Source organism: Lissotriton helveticus, chromosome 2_2 (genome assembly GCF_964261635.1).
Source record: "Lissotriton helveticus chromosome 2_2, aLisHel1.1, whole genome shotgun sequence".
Taxonomy (NCBI): Eukaryota; Metazoa; Chordata; class Amphibia; order Caudata; family Salamandridae; genus Lissotriton; species Lissotriton helveticus.
Window position 1 is genome coordinate 158,852,274 of NC_136060.1, and position 17,086 is coordinate 158,869,359.

The following is a 17,086-nucleotide window of genomic DNA, read 5'->3' on the forward strand; positions in this document are numbered from 1 at the left end:
CGCCAAAATCAACATCGCCAGTGTCAATGGAATTATTATTGGAGGAAATTAGAGCTCTTAGACCCTTCTTGGAAGAGACTAATACCAAATTGCAAGTCTTGATGGACAATTGGTCTCAACTGGAAACAAGGGTCTTGTCAGTTGAAAAAAATGTTTCCTCCCTAACAGAGACATGTGCTAACGTTTCTCAACTCCATTTCCAAGTCTCTACGCTTCAGAAACAGTTTGAGGACTTGGAAAATTGCAACAGGCGCAACAATCTGTGTATTTATGGCCTGGAAGAGGGCCTTGAAGGAAATGACTCTCTTGCTTTTTTCAAATCATTTCTCCCTAAATTGCTCCACATGCCAGAGGGAACGGCACTTAACATTCAACGAGCGCATCGGCTAGGTCACGCTTCATCAAATGCTTCGTCTTCACAAAGGGCCAGAGGAGTCATTCTGTACTTCCTAGAATACACAGATTTATTGAAAGTTCTCTCAGCGGCTAAAGCCTCTCCAAAACTCACATGGTCTGGCTCATCTTTATTCTTTGTACAAGACTATGCCAAAGCTACTGCCAACCGACGCAAGGCTTTTCTAAATATGCGAGCTGATCTTCGCTCAATAGGAGCCAGATATGGTCTTTTTCATCCTTGCCTTTTCAAAGTTACCTACAACAATAGAACAACCACCTACGGAGATCCTCTGCATTTACAAAGCTTCATCAATTCCTGCAACTTGTCCTTCTTCTTCTTCCAATGTTTAAAAAAATGCTGTTTACTGATTGCACTGTTTGACTTTTGTTTTCCTCATTATAACTTTGGATAGTTCAAGAACTGTTTTTCCATTTCTTGTTATTCTCATCAGAGTTCACTTTTTGCAAGTTTGTTCATTGTCACTTTTGGTTATTACTGTTTGTACCCATTTCACCACATTAACTTAACATTTGTTATGTTTTGTCCTCACAGATCTGTTACCCTTATCTCATGACGTCTTCCTGGTTTTCCGTTTAGCAGACCCTGGATGTGTCGCCCAATCCATGTGGCTCCACCCCCGTATCTACCTGGTCTTTCCTTATGTAGGTATGTTGTCCTACATCTATGTCCTAATGATATTCCTTATCCCCTTCTTTATTTCCTTTCTGAATACATTCCTTAACCTTTTTTTGAGTGCTGTTAATTTCCTGACTTTTAGTGTACTTTACTTCAGTACCTTTTTTGTTTTATTCATTTTTATTTCAGAGATCGTTTTCTGCCAGATTTCAGTGTTATCCACCTTTCTCATTTTATTATAGCTTTTTTATCGTTTCCATTTGAATTACAGCTCTAGATATGTATCTTCATGTACTTCTGCTTTCTTTTATCAACGTTACTTTCTTCTTTTACCATTCTTTCCCTATCTTCTTGCACTTCGAATGTTGCCTATTCGCTATACTTCTCTCCTTTTTCTCTTCTCTTCTTCGTCGCAGTTGATTCATTTTACATACAGTTGGTTTAGTATTCGACATTGTTTGACTTGTTTAAGGTTTTGTTTTAGTCGTAATGTACTATATACTTACAGTTTTAGTCTGCCTTTAACTCTTGTTTCATGGAATGTCAGAGGTTTACATTCACCTATAAAACGACAGAGGGTTTTAACTCATTTAACTAAGTTGGGAACAGATATTGCATGCTTACGAGAATCTAATTTGACGGCAGAGGAATCTGCAAAACTAAAATGTTTGGGCGGAGGAGGTCCTCTTCTCCCCGGGTGATGGTAAACGTAATGGGGTTCTTATTCTTTTTCTTAAATTCCTTCCTGTTAAAGTATTATCGCAATGTGCAGATAAAGATGGCAGATGGATAATTACTAAATTTATGGTGGATAATGCTTCTGTCTGTTTATTGAACGTTTATGCACCCACGGTTGGTGATCCTTCCTTCTGGACTTCTCTGGCCCAACAAATTACACAATGTTTCAATAATAATTTTATCCTCATTGGTGATTGCAATGAAGTTCTCGATCCTTTTTTAGATCGGAACTCGTCCACTCCCTTTGTTCCTCATAAATCTCATAAATTATTTACACAAACAATTAAACAACACATGCTTATAGATGCTTGGAGGCTTTGCAATCCCAGGTTAAGGGAATACTCGTATTACTCCCCAACACATCACACTCAATCATGGTTAGATTACTTTTTTATATCCTATACCATTTCTCAATCATTAGTATCAGCAGATATTGGATCTATTTTAATATTTGACCATGCTCCTGTCACTATTAACCTTGATGTTTTGCAGAAGCCTAGTTTGTCTCGAAAATGGCGTTTTAATAATGCCCTGCTTCGAATACTGTTTTCACGTCATCTTTTGTTTCCTTTTTTAATGAATACTTCCTTCTCAACTAATCTGAAACTATGCCTTTTCATGTGGTTTGGGATGCCTTTAAGGCATCAGATAGAGATTTTGTTATTAAATTTATCTCTAAAAAACGTAGAAGGGCACAGCAAATCACCTTTTAGCCAAAATAGAGATTGGAGCACTCTTACTATTCTTCCAAATCAAAAGCATGTTTGTCTGAATTTATAAAGGATACATTTCAGTTTAATCAAGATACAACTATTAATGCTTCTAACTATCTATTGAAATCTAGTGCAAAATTGTATGGCGGTCAGACTAAAGCTGGAAAGCTATTGGCTAATTATTTAAAGATCAAACATAACAAACTTAATATAGAATCTTTTTTTGATCGAAAGCATACATTGAAGTTCAAAGATGCAGATATCCTAAATGAATTTTTCCAGTTCTATAAGACACTGTACACATCTGAAACTCTTTCTTATGATCACTCCATCTCCCACTTTCTGTCCACTATCCAATTCACCCCTAACACATGCCCAGAGCTCTCACTTTTAGAATCTGACCTGACACAGGAAGAACTTCTTGATGCCTGGAAAACCCTCAAAAAAGATACGGTTCAAGGTCCGGATGGCTTCACTGTGGAGTTCTTCACTCACTTTGTACATTTACTTATTCCTAAATTACATACCCTCATTAATGCTTTCTTACTTTCTGGTGAGTCCTCTGGCTCTTTTTCAGACGCCCTTATATGCCTCATACCTAGGGATGGGAAGGACCCCCCACAACATTGCAAAAACTATAGACCCATTTCTCTAGTCAATATTGATTATACAATCTTTTCAAAGGCTCTAGCATCACGTTTGGAATCTCAGCTACCTAACCTCCAAGGGGAAGAACAATCTGAATTCGTGAAGGGGCGGCTCATTACAGATAACACTCGCCTATTTTTTGATATCCTTTCCAAAGCCGCACATATTCCTCACTCTTTAGCAGCAATAGCTCTAGATGAAGAAAAAACATTTGATAGAGTTGAATGGCCCTACCTCTTTCGTACGCTTAAGTGGTTTGGCTTTGGTCCAAAATGTATTGCTCTAATATCTATTTTGTATTCTAATCCGAGAGCGGCTGTATGTATGTATGTATTTTCAACTTGGCAGGGGTGTCCAACAGGGCTGCCCCCTTTCGCAGTTTCTTTTCAATCTTTTTTTAGAACCGTTTTTGTTAAGAGTTGGTCAAAATATTAATATTCATGGCTTTACTTTCAAGGAGCCTAATATCAAAATGGCAGCGTATGCCGATGATGTCCTTCTATTTCTCCCACAACCTCAATCCTCTCTCTCCCAGCCTTTTTAGAGGAAGTTGATTCCTTTGCAAAAGTCTCTGGTTATAAACTGAATAAAGATAAATGTAAAATTCTACCTCTAACAAAATATACTTTAAAAAATTACTTTGTCACTTCAGGTTTCGCATGGAGCCCTCAATACATTAAGGTTTGCATTTTACTCCATATCAGGAACAGTATCACGTTGTATGGACAACTGTATACAAAGATTATCCTCTTTAACAACGAAAGGGCATCCCCTGTGCATGTCCTGGTGGGGTTGCTTGGACACTCCTATAGTTTTATATACAATTTCTAACATTCTACTCCCCTAAAATATTTAAAAAAATGTAATTCTATCTTATCCTCCTTTTTATGGAAAAATAAGAAATCACGTATGTCTTTATCAAAATTGATTCGTTCAAAATCGGAGGGTGGGACTAATTTCCCAGATTTTCCCATTTACCATAAGTCCTTCCTATTATGTCAGGCTTCGAGGTGGCTTTCTGAATCTTCTGTAAACCGCCCTCTTTTGGTCACGCTTGAACAGTACTTCATCTGCCCTTTTTTATTCCAAGAATATATGTCTTTTACACGTAAACCGCAGTCAATTTCCACTCCAATAATTAAACATAAGATTATACCAACTGCCTCCTGTTTGAATTCCAATGATCTGGTCTCAGTCTTAAACTCCACTATATGGCATAATGTTCATATTTTAATAAATAATAAACCTATATTTTGGAAATCTTGGAGACAATGAGGCCTGATTTGGGTGCATTAATTATATGACCAGGATGAGATTATGTCTTTTGCGCATGCTAGAGCTCTTTTGATCTACCTCCAACTTTCTACCCTAAATACTCCCTCTTAGCACAAGCTATTCAAACCGCCCGCACACAATGCACAACTCCTCAATACCCTACTCCTCCTGAACTTGTCCATGCAGATAAATTACGGGTTCTTATACTTAAAAATCCTAGGGCTATCGCCATATATAAAATTTTACATAGCTCATTTACACCAAGAGAAAAAAACTAAGATGGAGATATCTTGGGAAGGAGATTTAGGAACCTCTTGGTCTGTGGAACTATGGGATAAAATCTGGCTTAAACTTAGGAAATCTTCTAGAGATGCAAACACCACTCAGACACTCTTTTTTGTATACAATAGGCTTCTACTTTCTCCACTCATCCTCAATGCAAGACATATTGCACTTCCAGATACATGCTGGACATGTTCTTCACCGCAGGCTGATTTATTTCACCTACTCTTTTCATGCAATTCTGTTCATAGGTTTTGGGAAAAGGTTTGGCATCAAATTAATTTGATTTTTGATTCCGCTCACCCTTTCTTGGTTACACATATTTTGTTAGGTAGTTTATCCCCTATTTGGGAACATTGTGATTCTAATGTAAAGATAATAGACTTGTTGCTAGCAGTTGCCTTTCAACAAATAACCAAGAATTGGAAAGACTTTACTAAGTTGTCATATCAGGCATGGTGGTATGCTGTCTGCTACAATCATAGACTCAACACAACATTTGTATACCCAATGCATTTGACACCAAAACGTTTAGATTTATGGGCGCCTGTTACGCTGTTTATAGATACAAGAGCTTAACGCTCTCTGTCTCTTCCTCCTTCCCAACAAGAAGTGACTAAACCTCCATGACTTCCTCCTTGTTTATATTAAATAGTTTAATTATAATCCACCTTGTAATATGTATCTTCGAGCAGAATGTAAGTTCCTTTTCTTTACTGATTTTTTCATACAACTCAGTTATTCCTTTATACATGATATATTTGATTGATTTTTATCTATATTTTTTGTACTTATCAAAACTGACTGACTTTTCTGTATGTAATTCTTTCAATTTTCTTGTTATTGTATCTTCTACATCAATGTTTTCCTTTACCTTAATAACATTTCTTTGAACTGAAAAAAGAAAAATAACAGAGTGAAATAAGATTTAATAGTTGTCAAAACTTCAACAGTACCTGCAAGTGAATCTATGTATAATTACACAAGATATATGCAGGTTTAAACATCGATAGTGGTAATGACTCAAAAACAAATAGAACATTATAGCAATTCTTCTAATTCAAAACACAATCATAATTTCATACCAGATCCTCCTCTACAAACTCACTTGGAAAACTTGCTTCATGTCCATACATAAGTTTAAAAGGGGACACTTTTGTTGTGGTATGTGGCTTTGATCTTAAAGCGAACAACGCATGATCCAAAATCAAATCCCAGTCGTTTTGATGCTCATTTACATACTTAGACAGTGTGCTGTAAAATAACAAAAAAATTAGTAAGGAACATGATTGTTACTGACAATAAATAAACCAAGTTTGTTTCACTTTTCAACAAATATTTTTCAATTACATTTGTTTCATGTGATCTTCAAAGTTTCAAGTTACTATTAACATATTATTGAAAACCAAGGGTATCATTATGATGCAATGCGGAACGGGATCGTCTGACAAGAAGTCAGCGGTCCCGCTGCCCTCATTCGAATCTGACCGTCTTCATGGTGGTCACTAATGGTATGCTTTTCATTGTGGCTTGTGCTGCGGGCTTCACCATGCGCTGCAATAGAAAATGTACACTTTAAAAACATCCCTGCCACATAGTGCAGTGATGTTTAGGCCAGGCACCTTAGCGGACAGCCAGGTGGGAAGGGGGCCCTCCTAGGGGCACCCTAAGTCACTTTACACCTACCTTTTCATGGCATGTGAACCTCCATGAAAGTACAGGCAGAAAGGATCATTGTAATCCCTACTGTAGGGATTACTGATCCTCCGATCGCCCGACTGGCTGAGGGACTCTCCATCCACCTCCTGCCTCCGATCGCACGTAACAAAGGGAGTGAAATCTAATTATATAGTACACCGATGTCTAACACACCTTTAAAAGCACAATCCGACTAACAGGAGAAGAAGAATAATACCTTTCATGTAAGGAAAAATTTTCAAAAGCAAAAAGACACCTACACTATAACATGCCCGTGCCTTTTTGCTTTTAATGAATTTGGTGTGTAATCTGTTTGTTCAATTTATAAGCAACCAAATTAGGGGTTAAATGTAAAAGTTTTAAAAAGATGGGTAAGGAAAAAGCTACATGACTTGAATGAAATGTAATTAATTATGCATAACAGTGATAAGTGGGTAGCAATTAGTGGGGACCTGCTCTCTAACAGAGTAACAAAGGATTTTTACCCAGAGGGTGAAGTCATCCACTGAAACGAAGGGTGCAAAACAATTTTAGAATAGCACTTTAATTAAATATGACAGATTGGTAACTCCTCTAGTTTATTAATTAATCATGCCATTTCTAAATGCATATCTATTACTTTTCCAAATTCCATTTTCCTTGGTCTCAGATTATGAACCTCAAGATTTACATATAATTGTTTTGATAAAAAGATCACAGTTACTTTAATATAGTAAGTGAATAAATAGTAGAAAAACATTACATTTGTAACAATTTTATAATTTAGTTTTAACTTTACCGTGCTTTTTTGCCTTCATAAACCATACAAAAGAACAATTTTTCTCCAAAATGTTAACAATAAATTATAATCTAAAAAAGTAAATATACATTTCCAATTTTGAGAATTAACAATAAGTATGTACTATATTTAATTAACACACAAAATAGTTATTATTATAATTGCATAGTCAATATTGAAGGTCTATATTATACATTCACTTCATTCACAAACTCACGCCGTTGAACCTTTTTCGGACTTCCATGACTTAAGTACATTTGCATAAATCTGGTAGCAACCTCGGCTGCACTCTTTGATTTTAGTGGAAGTGCCTCAACCCATTTTGAAAAATAGTCAGTTGCAGTAACGAATATATTTGTGTCCTGTAGGAGTGGTTGGTAAAGGTCCCATCAAATTCACTCCTAAAAGTCCCCAAACTTCTTCTACCGGTTAATATAAACGTAATAAATAAGGCTCCCGGTTTTTCGTTTAAACAGATTTTTACATATAAATACAGACAGAAAGCTCTTTGTTTTTTGTCTGTATTTATATATAAAAACTGAAAAATACTAACAAAACCAATGCTCCTCCTACCTCTGTGCGCTGTAAAATAAGAGTCAGAGGTGCACAGGGGCAGCCAAAAGAAATGGGAAACTGCTCCAGAGACGGGGGAACTGCAGAGACACTCCAGCACCCCTCAAAGCGGTAGTTCACACAATCCAATTATTGTAGTAGTGCAAGCAGCCGATGTCCATTAGGAGGTGGGAAAACACCACAGGACATCGGCTGCAGCTGCAGCAACCTTTGCCGGGGAACCACAACGCCTTCACGGAAGAAGTGCTGATTACAATGGAAGCTCGAGGGAGAGGGAAGCTACGAGTATCTGCAGCCATTGCGCTGCGGCAAGGGGTATCAGACCCCAAAGCGGATGTCAAAAAAAGTGATCCACTGGTTCCCATAAGTGACAAACAGTCCAAACTGCACTTGAAAAAAATGAGCCCTCGGCGAGCCCAACTAATCTAAGAACTAAAACGCTTTTTGAGTCAGAAAAAACGCAACCTGCTATTACAAGTTTATTTTCACCCTACAAAGAAAGATGGTCCAATGGAAAATAAATGACAATGGGAGCTTTGAGGGTGAAATAGATAACACAATAAATAACAATTCATCGCTAGGAGCAGCACAGACGATGGCAGTAATTACCAATACGTTAGAGGGCTCAAAAGAAGGGAATCTGATTACTGACCCAAATGCACTTGTGAAGGTTACAACAGATGAAGAGGTGCCTACCATATGTTGTAATCAGGATGACAAGGATGGCTGGGAACTTATTACCCCCTCAGAGTACAGTGGTTAAGGGGATTTTTGAACAATGCGAGCAACTCCTTGATGTCACAGGGGAAAGGTTCTTCTCCCTCACTGAAGAATCAGAGGTGTCGGATATTAATTTATCTAGTAGTGGTGAGGATGAGGTGAGCTCATCCTCAGATGACAACACTCCTACGGAAAAGCTCACTACAGCTAAAAAAATCCAAACGGATATCAGGGGGAAAGTCCTGGCGAAAGACCCCACAAGAACAAGAACTAGTAGAAAAGATGGGCTGGGATTACTCCGCATCATTAATGCTGTCCCAGAGATGAAGAAAAGAAGCATTCAACCGCTCACGAGGAAGAAACAGATCAAAAAAAGAGGGGGAGCCAACCCGAACCATCCTTAGCTCTGATTTTACAATCCCTGAGAGCTTTCCAAGATGATATTAAAGCAGATAATCCACAAGAAATGCTTTCTACTAAAAATGTGCAACGACCTGTGCGTAAAGTGGGGAAGATCTGCTCAGACATTGCATAACAGATGAGTATTGGAGAGTCACACACAAAGGTATTAGAAAACACAGTGGAAACCCTCCAGGCAGAATCTAATTTTCAGAATAAAACTCTCAAAGACGTCATGTGGAAACTGGAGGACTATGAGAACCAGCAATGTAGGAATAATCTACGGCTGCTGGGGGTGCCCAAAAACATTGAGGGCAATGATATGAGGACATTTGTTGTCAATATGCTGAAAGAGTCCCTACCAGATCTAGCCTCTTGGGATTGAGATAAAGAAGTTCAAAGGGCTCATCGATATCCAATAACTCCAGCCAAACGCGTTCCTGAAGCAAAAGTACTACCCTGTGCCATATTGATATACTTAGGCAACTTTTTACTTTGACAGGCTGTTTACGATCTAGCCAGAACCAATGCCAAGTGGCAGTTTTCAGTATTTCCTTTTTTTGCCAAGCCGGATTTTGCCCATGCGTTGAAGGAACATAGATGGAGGCTTAGGCAATCAAAGACCCCATTTCAAGAGGGTGGAGCGTTGTTTTTTTTTTTGTAGCAAAATCCGGGCAGGCTCAAGGTGGTCAATAAGACAGTACCTAATTTTTTATTTCAGAAGTACAAGCCCAGAAGATGTAGGATGACATTGTACTAGAGGCTAGGGCTCCAAAACATGAAATTTGAGAGTAAATGCAACAGTAGAATAGTTTACATAAATTTACAGGTCATATTTAGTACAACACGAGACTGAGGTATATTGTGATGAAGACATATTAGTAGGAGGGAGGGAAGAGAGGTGGAAGGATTCAGACGTCCTCACACAGGCTCATGGTTGAGCCTGGTTGCCTAGATATTGGTTGGGGGAGGATGGGTGGGAGGGGGAGGGTCGAAGACAGGTGACAAATAGGGTTATGATAACTTTAGGTAAATTGTTAGGACTAGAAACAGTAGAATAGTCATGCATGCAAAAAGAATAGTGATGTCTTACTGTCAACAAAATATTTGTACTGATTGCTGGAGGGGTATGTGTGTCAGGAATATGGCACTTAATCATATGGGGATTGTGAAATATCAACAAATGTGGCCTGGATTATGCCAAAACAGCCAAAATGTGATGGTAGGGTTTCAATCGATGGACGCTAATATTATATGCCTCCAAGAGACACATATAGATGGTGCACAAATACATGTTTTGAAAACACTGGGGTTTAGGGTGATAAGTGCGACCACATAGTGGTTCAATCAATCAATCAATCAGTGGATTATAAAGCGCAATACTCACATGTTAGGGTCTCAAGGTGCTAGGGGGGTGCAGCTTTGGATCCGTCGAAAATCAAGGTCTTGGGGTCCTTCCTGAAAATGTGCAGGGTCGGGGTGCGTCTGATGTTCACTGGGAGCTTGTTCAAGGCCTTGGCTGAGATGTAGGAGAAGGCTCTCTTGCCTGCTCTGTTTATTCGGATGCTGGGGATCTCTGCCAGGGCGAGGTCGGCATAGCGGAGGTTCCTCCTGGGTACGTGCAAGGAGACTCGCTCATTGAAGTATTTGGGTCCAATGTTGTGGAGGGATTTGTAGGCTTGGGTGAGGAGTTTGAAAGTAACCTTCTTCTCGACAAGGAGCCAGTGGAGGTCTTGTAGGTGGTGGGTCGAGAGTTCGTGACGCAGAGTCCTGTGGACAAGTCTGGCTGCTGAGTTCTGGATGGTTTGAAGTTTGTGTAGGAGAGTTCTGTTGATTTCGGCTTAGAGGGCGTTGCCATAGTCCTGTCTGCTGGTTATGAGTGCGTGGGTGACGGTCATTCTGCCTTCGGGGGATCCATTCGAAGGTCTTGCGCAGGATGCGCAGGCAGTTAAAACTGGTGGAAGCGACAACGTTGATGTGGCGGGTCATGGAGAGGGAGGAGTCGAGGATGATACCGAGGTTTCATGTGAGGTCTGTAGGGGTTGCTTGACTCCCAAGGGCAGGGGGCCGCCAGGTATTGTACCAGGTGGAGGGTCCGAGGACGAGGACCTCGGTTTTCTCGGAGTTGAGCTCCAGGTAGCTGTCCTTCATCCAGGCTGCGACATCCTTAATTCCTCCTAGAAGCAGAGCCTGGTGTTTTCGGGATTCTTTCTGAGCGAGAGGATGAGCTGGGTGTCGTCGGCGTAGGATACTATGCTGAGCCCATGCTGTCTGACGATGGCGGCAAGGGGGGCCATGTAGATGTTGAAGAGCGTGGGACTGAGCGATGATCCTTGGGGTACTCCGCAGTTGATCTCTCTGGGTTTGGAGAGGAAAGGTGGGGAGGAGTCTGACCCTTTGGGTTCTGCCAGAGAGAAATGATAGGATCCAGTAGAGGGCGGCTCCTTGAATTCCTGCGTCGTGAAGTCTGGCTGCGAGCGTCTGGTGTGAGACGGTGTGGAAGGCTGCGGAGAGGTCTAGAAAGATGAGGGCCGCGGTGTGTCTATGGTCAAGTAGCCTGCAGATCTCCTCAGTGGCCGCGAGCAGGGCGGTCTTGGTGCTGTGGTTGCTGTGAAATCCAGAATGGAAGGCATCTAGGATGGAGTTCTCTTCGATGAAGGCAGTCAGCTGGGAGTTTACAAGTCTCTCAGTGACTTTGACTGCGAAGGGGAGGAGAGAGATGGGCGGTAGTTTTTCAGAACCGTTGGGTCGGCCGAGGGTTTCTTGAGGAAGGGTTTAACCTCCACCCGCTTCCAGTCATCTGGGAAGGTGCCGGATCTGAAGGAGGTGTTGATGGTCAATCCTAGTTCAAGTGCGATGGCAGCGGCTGCCCTGTGGAAGACATCTTCCACAAAGCATTGTTAGAGGTTTTGCGATTTTGGCTAAAGGCAGTGGGCTGTTGTTTAACCGAGCAAAATCAGACAAATATGGCTGTTGGGCAGTTACTGAATGCCAAAATGGGGCTGGGCAGAAATTAACACTCTGCACAATAAATGGAAGTAACTGTGATTTTGTTTTAAAACTAATTTTTTTTAAGTTTTCAATAGAAGAATACTTCAGCACAGTTTGCAGCACTAGTCTGAACAACATACAAGTATGTGTTTCCCAGATTGGGATGGATTTACATTCACTAACTTTACATGTTTGCCTTGTCTCCTCTGCAAGCTAGCAAATAAACCCCCCATTTTTGTAAAGGTCCGTTCTCTAATCGGATCTGTGAAACCGTATCTAGAACTAGTGCCCCTCAGTCTGTTATCATAACAACATCCCTCCCGTCTCCCACCCCCCTCCTTCTAGTCCTGTAATAACACATACTTAAAGCATCATATTCACAGTTCACATCAGCATCACAGTACATTAAAGCAGCGGCTAAGGATTACATCTTTACATGTGCAATCTGTCTCTTCACACATGCATAATTCGTTCGGGGTAATATTGGACCTTATTGCGACTGTGGTGTAACTGGGATATCATTAGAATCCACATCAATATTTTTAAGGGCTTCCAACATCATGTCCCATTCCATAGCAATGGGCATTTTACGCATTACATTTGCTTCCTCTCTGCATATTGCAGAGCTGTCAGCGCTGCCCCATCGGATCAGCTCCCCATGCAAGTGTATGTCATGGGGGGTTTCTTTGATTTCTAACGCATAGTGATGGCTCTCTTTGCTAAGATGAGGGCCAGACATGTAAATCTGTATTGCACCTTGTATTTAGACGGTTGTGTGTATAAACCCATAATACACTCGTCTACATCATTTCCAATCTCCCTCTGTGTAATAACCAGTATATGCCATTTTTATTTTTTTATTTTTTTTAAGACCTTTATTGTTCCATTCTGCAGAAACACAGCTTTTGGCCTACAACCCTAATAGGGCCGGCCGCAAAGATCATATATGCATAGAATTCAGTCCGAATGACACAGCCCTTCAGCCGACAACCAAGGGTCCGCGGCATAGTAGTGCAAAACTGGCACAATCAGATCCTGCAGTTCTGATTCAAAATGTACCATCAGCCTTTCATTTACATATGGAATAAACAAAACGTAGAAACAACCCCCCCCCCCCCCCCCCACCGCCCCCAAAACCCCCCCGGATCCTAGCAGGGCAGCAACCAATATTCAAATAGATCACAGTACAGAGGAAGTGTGAAACACATTGTCCTCATTCCCATGCGGTACCTGGACGTTGCGCATATCCTGTATTCATATGAAATGCTTACTGAAAGGAGTGTAATAGACCACAAGTGCAGGAAGGTGGCAGTGCCAGACATCAGAATTCGAAGAACCGCATGTCATGAAGTGCAGGTTATCGGTACCAAACCACACACCAATAGGTACCTGTGCAGGACCACATCAACAACAAGGCAGATGACAGCGCATAAGACCACATTTGCCAGAAAGCAACAGCTGACGGTAGTGATAAACAGTGTAGCGTATCAGTCGTCAGGAAGCTTGGACAACATATAGGCCGTGTAAGGGCCCCAAATATCTCTTGGGCGGGAGGCAGTTGGTAGTTCCTCATAATAGCATGTCAGCTGGTCACGGCAATACGCCTACTCTTGCAACCAAGTCTTCACATCAGGCGCTCGCCTCCCTCCCCAGCAAACTGCCACTCTGCGCTTGGCTATCTGTAATGCCAAGACCACCAAACGTCTCACACTGGCTGGCACGCTAGAGACAATGCCGAGCAAACAGACGCGCGGGTCATTAGCAATCGTCACCGCCGTCATTTCAGACAACGCCGTCGTCACATCCATCCAAAACGCAAATACCCAGGAGCACACCCAAGCTAAGTGCATAAAGTCAGCCCCATCCATCCCACAACGCACGCAAACAGCCGAATCACGCAGCCCGTATTTAGCTAGCTGCGCTGGCGTGTAGTACCACTGCTGTAAACATTTGTAGTGTGTGAGTCTAAAATTACCGTTAGCCGCGAAATAGCCAGTCATGGTACAGCATTCAGACCAATCATCATCCGTCAGTGGCTCCATCAAACAGGCATCCCATCTAGCTCTGGCGGCCACATTCACACCTCCCTCGTCCTCCTGCGACGCTCGGTACAACCGCGAAACCAACTTCACACGAGTATTCGCAGTATACAGCAACTGTAATGCGCCCAGCACCGGCCGCTCCGCGGGTAAAGATGGATATAGATCACGCACCGCAGCACGCAGCCTGACATAAGTAAAGGTAGCCATGGTACCGTTAGTCTCATGTTCCAGGAAGCTTTGTAGTGGGAGAAATTGACCCGCCGGAAAAGCATCACCCATGGTTTGGACCCCAGCACCTCGTAACAACTGAAGGGCCCCCACCTCACACGACACTGAGATGTCAGCATGATGCAATAAAGGCATGGCCGGTGCATATAGCGGCAGTCTATTTGAACGCTTCCCTAGTTCCCTCCAAGCTCTAGCAGTACCTTGCACCGTGTCCACCTCGCCCTTAAGGGCAATGGATATACTGAACCCGCCTCAATTGCCACATAAGGAGTATATGGCGGTGCTGAAATCCAGTAAGAGGCGAAATGTGCCCGAGCACAGAGATAGTACAAGCGCATATCCGGCACAGCAAACCCCCCAACTCATAAGGCTTGGTCAGAGTGTCCCATTTCACCCGGGGCTTCCTACCACCCCAGGCCAAAGTGACTAACAAAGACTGAAGCGTAGCAAAAAAAAGAGACGTCAGAGCCAGGGTAATATTAACAAAGAAATATAGAAACCTAGGTAATACCACCATTTTAATCAGGGCAACCCAATCAGCAAACGATAGGGGTAGTCGCGTCCAGCGAGCCACCTGATCCTCCAGCTTCGAAATCGCTACACCATAATTAGCTCTGATTATTTCTTGGGAATCTCTATGTACCCAGACCCCCAAGTACCGAACAGGTTCCGTGGCCCATGCCAATGGGAATTCCAGCTGAAAGGGTCGTGTAATGTGAGTCAAAGGCAATAATATGGATTTATCCCAATTTATCGATAGCCCAGAAAAGCGTTCGAACCGGATATACTCCCGAATCACCCCCTCCAAGTACCTATCTGGCTCCCGGACATACAGGACCATGTCATCATCGTACATGGATACCGCTAGCGACCTGAGATGAAAACGCAACGCAGAGGCCGCGTGTCGCTGCCGCAAAATACAGGCCAGGGGTTCTAAAACTATGGCAAATAACAGGGGCGAGAGTGGGCATCCCTGCCTCGTACCTCGCTGTATAGAAAAGGGCGCTGACACTCGTCCATTAACCCGCACCCGGGCAATCGGATTGGTGTAAAGTAAGGTGACCCAGGACGTAAATACAAAAGGCACCGCCATGCGATGTAATACCGCTATCATATATCGCCATGCGACAGAATCAAACGCTTTGGCAGCTGTGGTAAATAAATAAATAATACCTCTCTTTTTGAATGCATAAATGAATAACAGATAGCTCAATAAATAAGAGTCAAGATTCGAGGTAGTAGGAGTTTTGCAGGTTTAATACAGCATAAAGACAGGAACAGGACAACCTGCACAGGAATAGGATGGCAAGCCCTGGCAGCGCTGCCGGGGTCAGGATCTGGACAAGAAGGCTAGCGTGGTCTTTAATAACAGTACATGAGCATATATACATAACGCAAACACATAGCATTACATTGCAATAGGCGTAGCAGTAGGTGGAGCAATAGGCATGACGCGTAGCAGTCGCGAAAGATAAGGGTGAAAAGAGGTGTAACAGGGCGTATACATAGACATGTGATGCAAACGTAACAGAATATGTCATGAATGGGGTGGAATGGGGTGGAAACCATGGAGGGGGCTACCTAAGGAGCCGGGACCTCTAACCTGATGGTGCGCGCAAACTGGCAATGACGTGTTACTAGGAGAAGCTGGGGGCTACGAACTCTGTGCTAGGAGCAGAGACTGAAGTCTGGAGAGTCAGGACGACATGTACCTAAGCAGTATCTAGTATCTGATGTTTAGAGAACATGTTGATAGAATCCAAAAGTTATCGGGGTAAAGGCTAACAGACTCTAGGACTGGAGCATGCATTATTCTACATGTAGTGCGTGATGAAGAATATTAGATGACCATTAAATGCAGTATTTCTCTTACATGGAGACGTAGAGGCTAGACAATGACGGAAACTATTGATGCGATTCAGTAGCTTTAGGAATGCAGAGAAGGAGGGCTGTACTGATAACTCGAATCATAACATACTCTTGGCAGACTCAGAGGCAGAGCCAGGCCGAACCGGGCACTGTGAGGCTGGAAGTAAGTGAAGGGTCGAGGATACAGGTGGGGGCTGTATCGCTCCTCAGCGAGGCTTCAGGAGTCAGAAGCTGAATCTGGTGTCCAGGCCCTTTTGAGGCCTAGAAACGGGGACTTTACAATGGAATAACGTGCACACTGGGAAACGTGGCAACGTAACTTTACATAGGCCTGATATTCGTAGTATTCACGAGAACTGGAAACTGGCATACTAGAGGTGGACACAACTATAATTGCGTCTTTAATCGAACATGGGGAATGACATATGCATATTAATCATGCCCACATAACATATGATGGAGGACGCGTAGGGACACAGAACATGGCATAATTTACTTTTCCACATTCCCTCCTTGTCACTACGTTTCCATGAGGAAACATCAATATTCATGATACCATCTATCATTTCATACAGTATCATTTGCTCGTCTCGAATTTTCTTGGAACGGGATTTAGAACGGGACTTGGGACTAGGAATTACACTAGGAATACAGGATGTAGCGCAAATGCCGCAAATCGCAGGGCCACATTGTATACAGAGGCAGCAGCTGAATATGATCGCTACTGCAATACCTAGAAAGGACAAGACTTTCCATCCCCATGCGGAAATTATACTCCAGAACCAACCGGACCATGTCCAGGTGCCTGGATTTTGGTGTAACAGATGGGCAATTTTATGAAGTCTGGTTATAGCTGAATAAACAGACGGCGCGTTATTTGGAATGAAAATGCAGCAACTAGATCCGATGACTCTACAGGCCCCGCCCCTATCGGCCAGTATGACGTCAAGGACGAGACGATTTTGCAAAACTACAAATCTCATGGCAGATTGCTCTTCGGTTAAGTTACCTAGGGCAGAGGCAGTCTCATTTACTACAGCTTCAAGGGTTCTGGTTAACCTACGGATTAGCTTACTATTCTGGATAGGTCCTATAAAGA

The 17,086-nt window shown here is 42.3% G+C and overlaps 1 long non-coding RNA gene across 1 annotated transcript in view; it reads left to right on the top strand.

Annotated features, from left to right (window-relative positions):
- Positions 1–17,086, top strand: part of LOC144821772 (uncharacterized) — a 106,927-nt gene that overhangs the window by 17,982 nt on the left and 71,859 nt on the right. Inside the window, exon 2 of the long non-coding RNA XR_013608425.1 lies at positions 950–1,059. This is a non-coding gene — a long non-coding RNA (uncharacterized LOC144821772). The remainder of the gene's footprint in view (positions 1–949; positions 1,060–17,086) is intronic.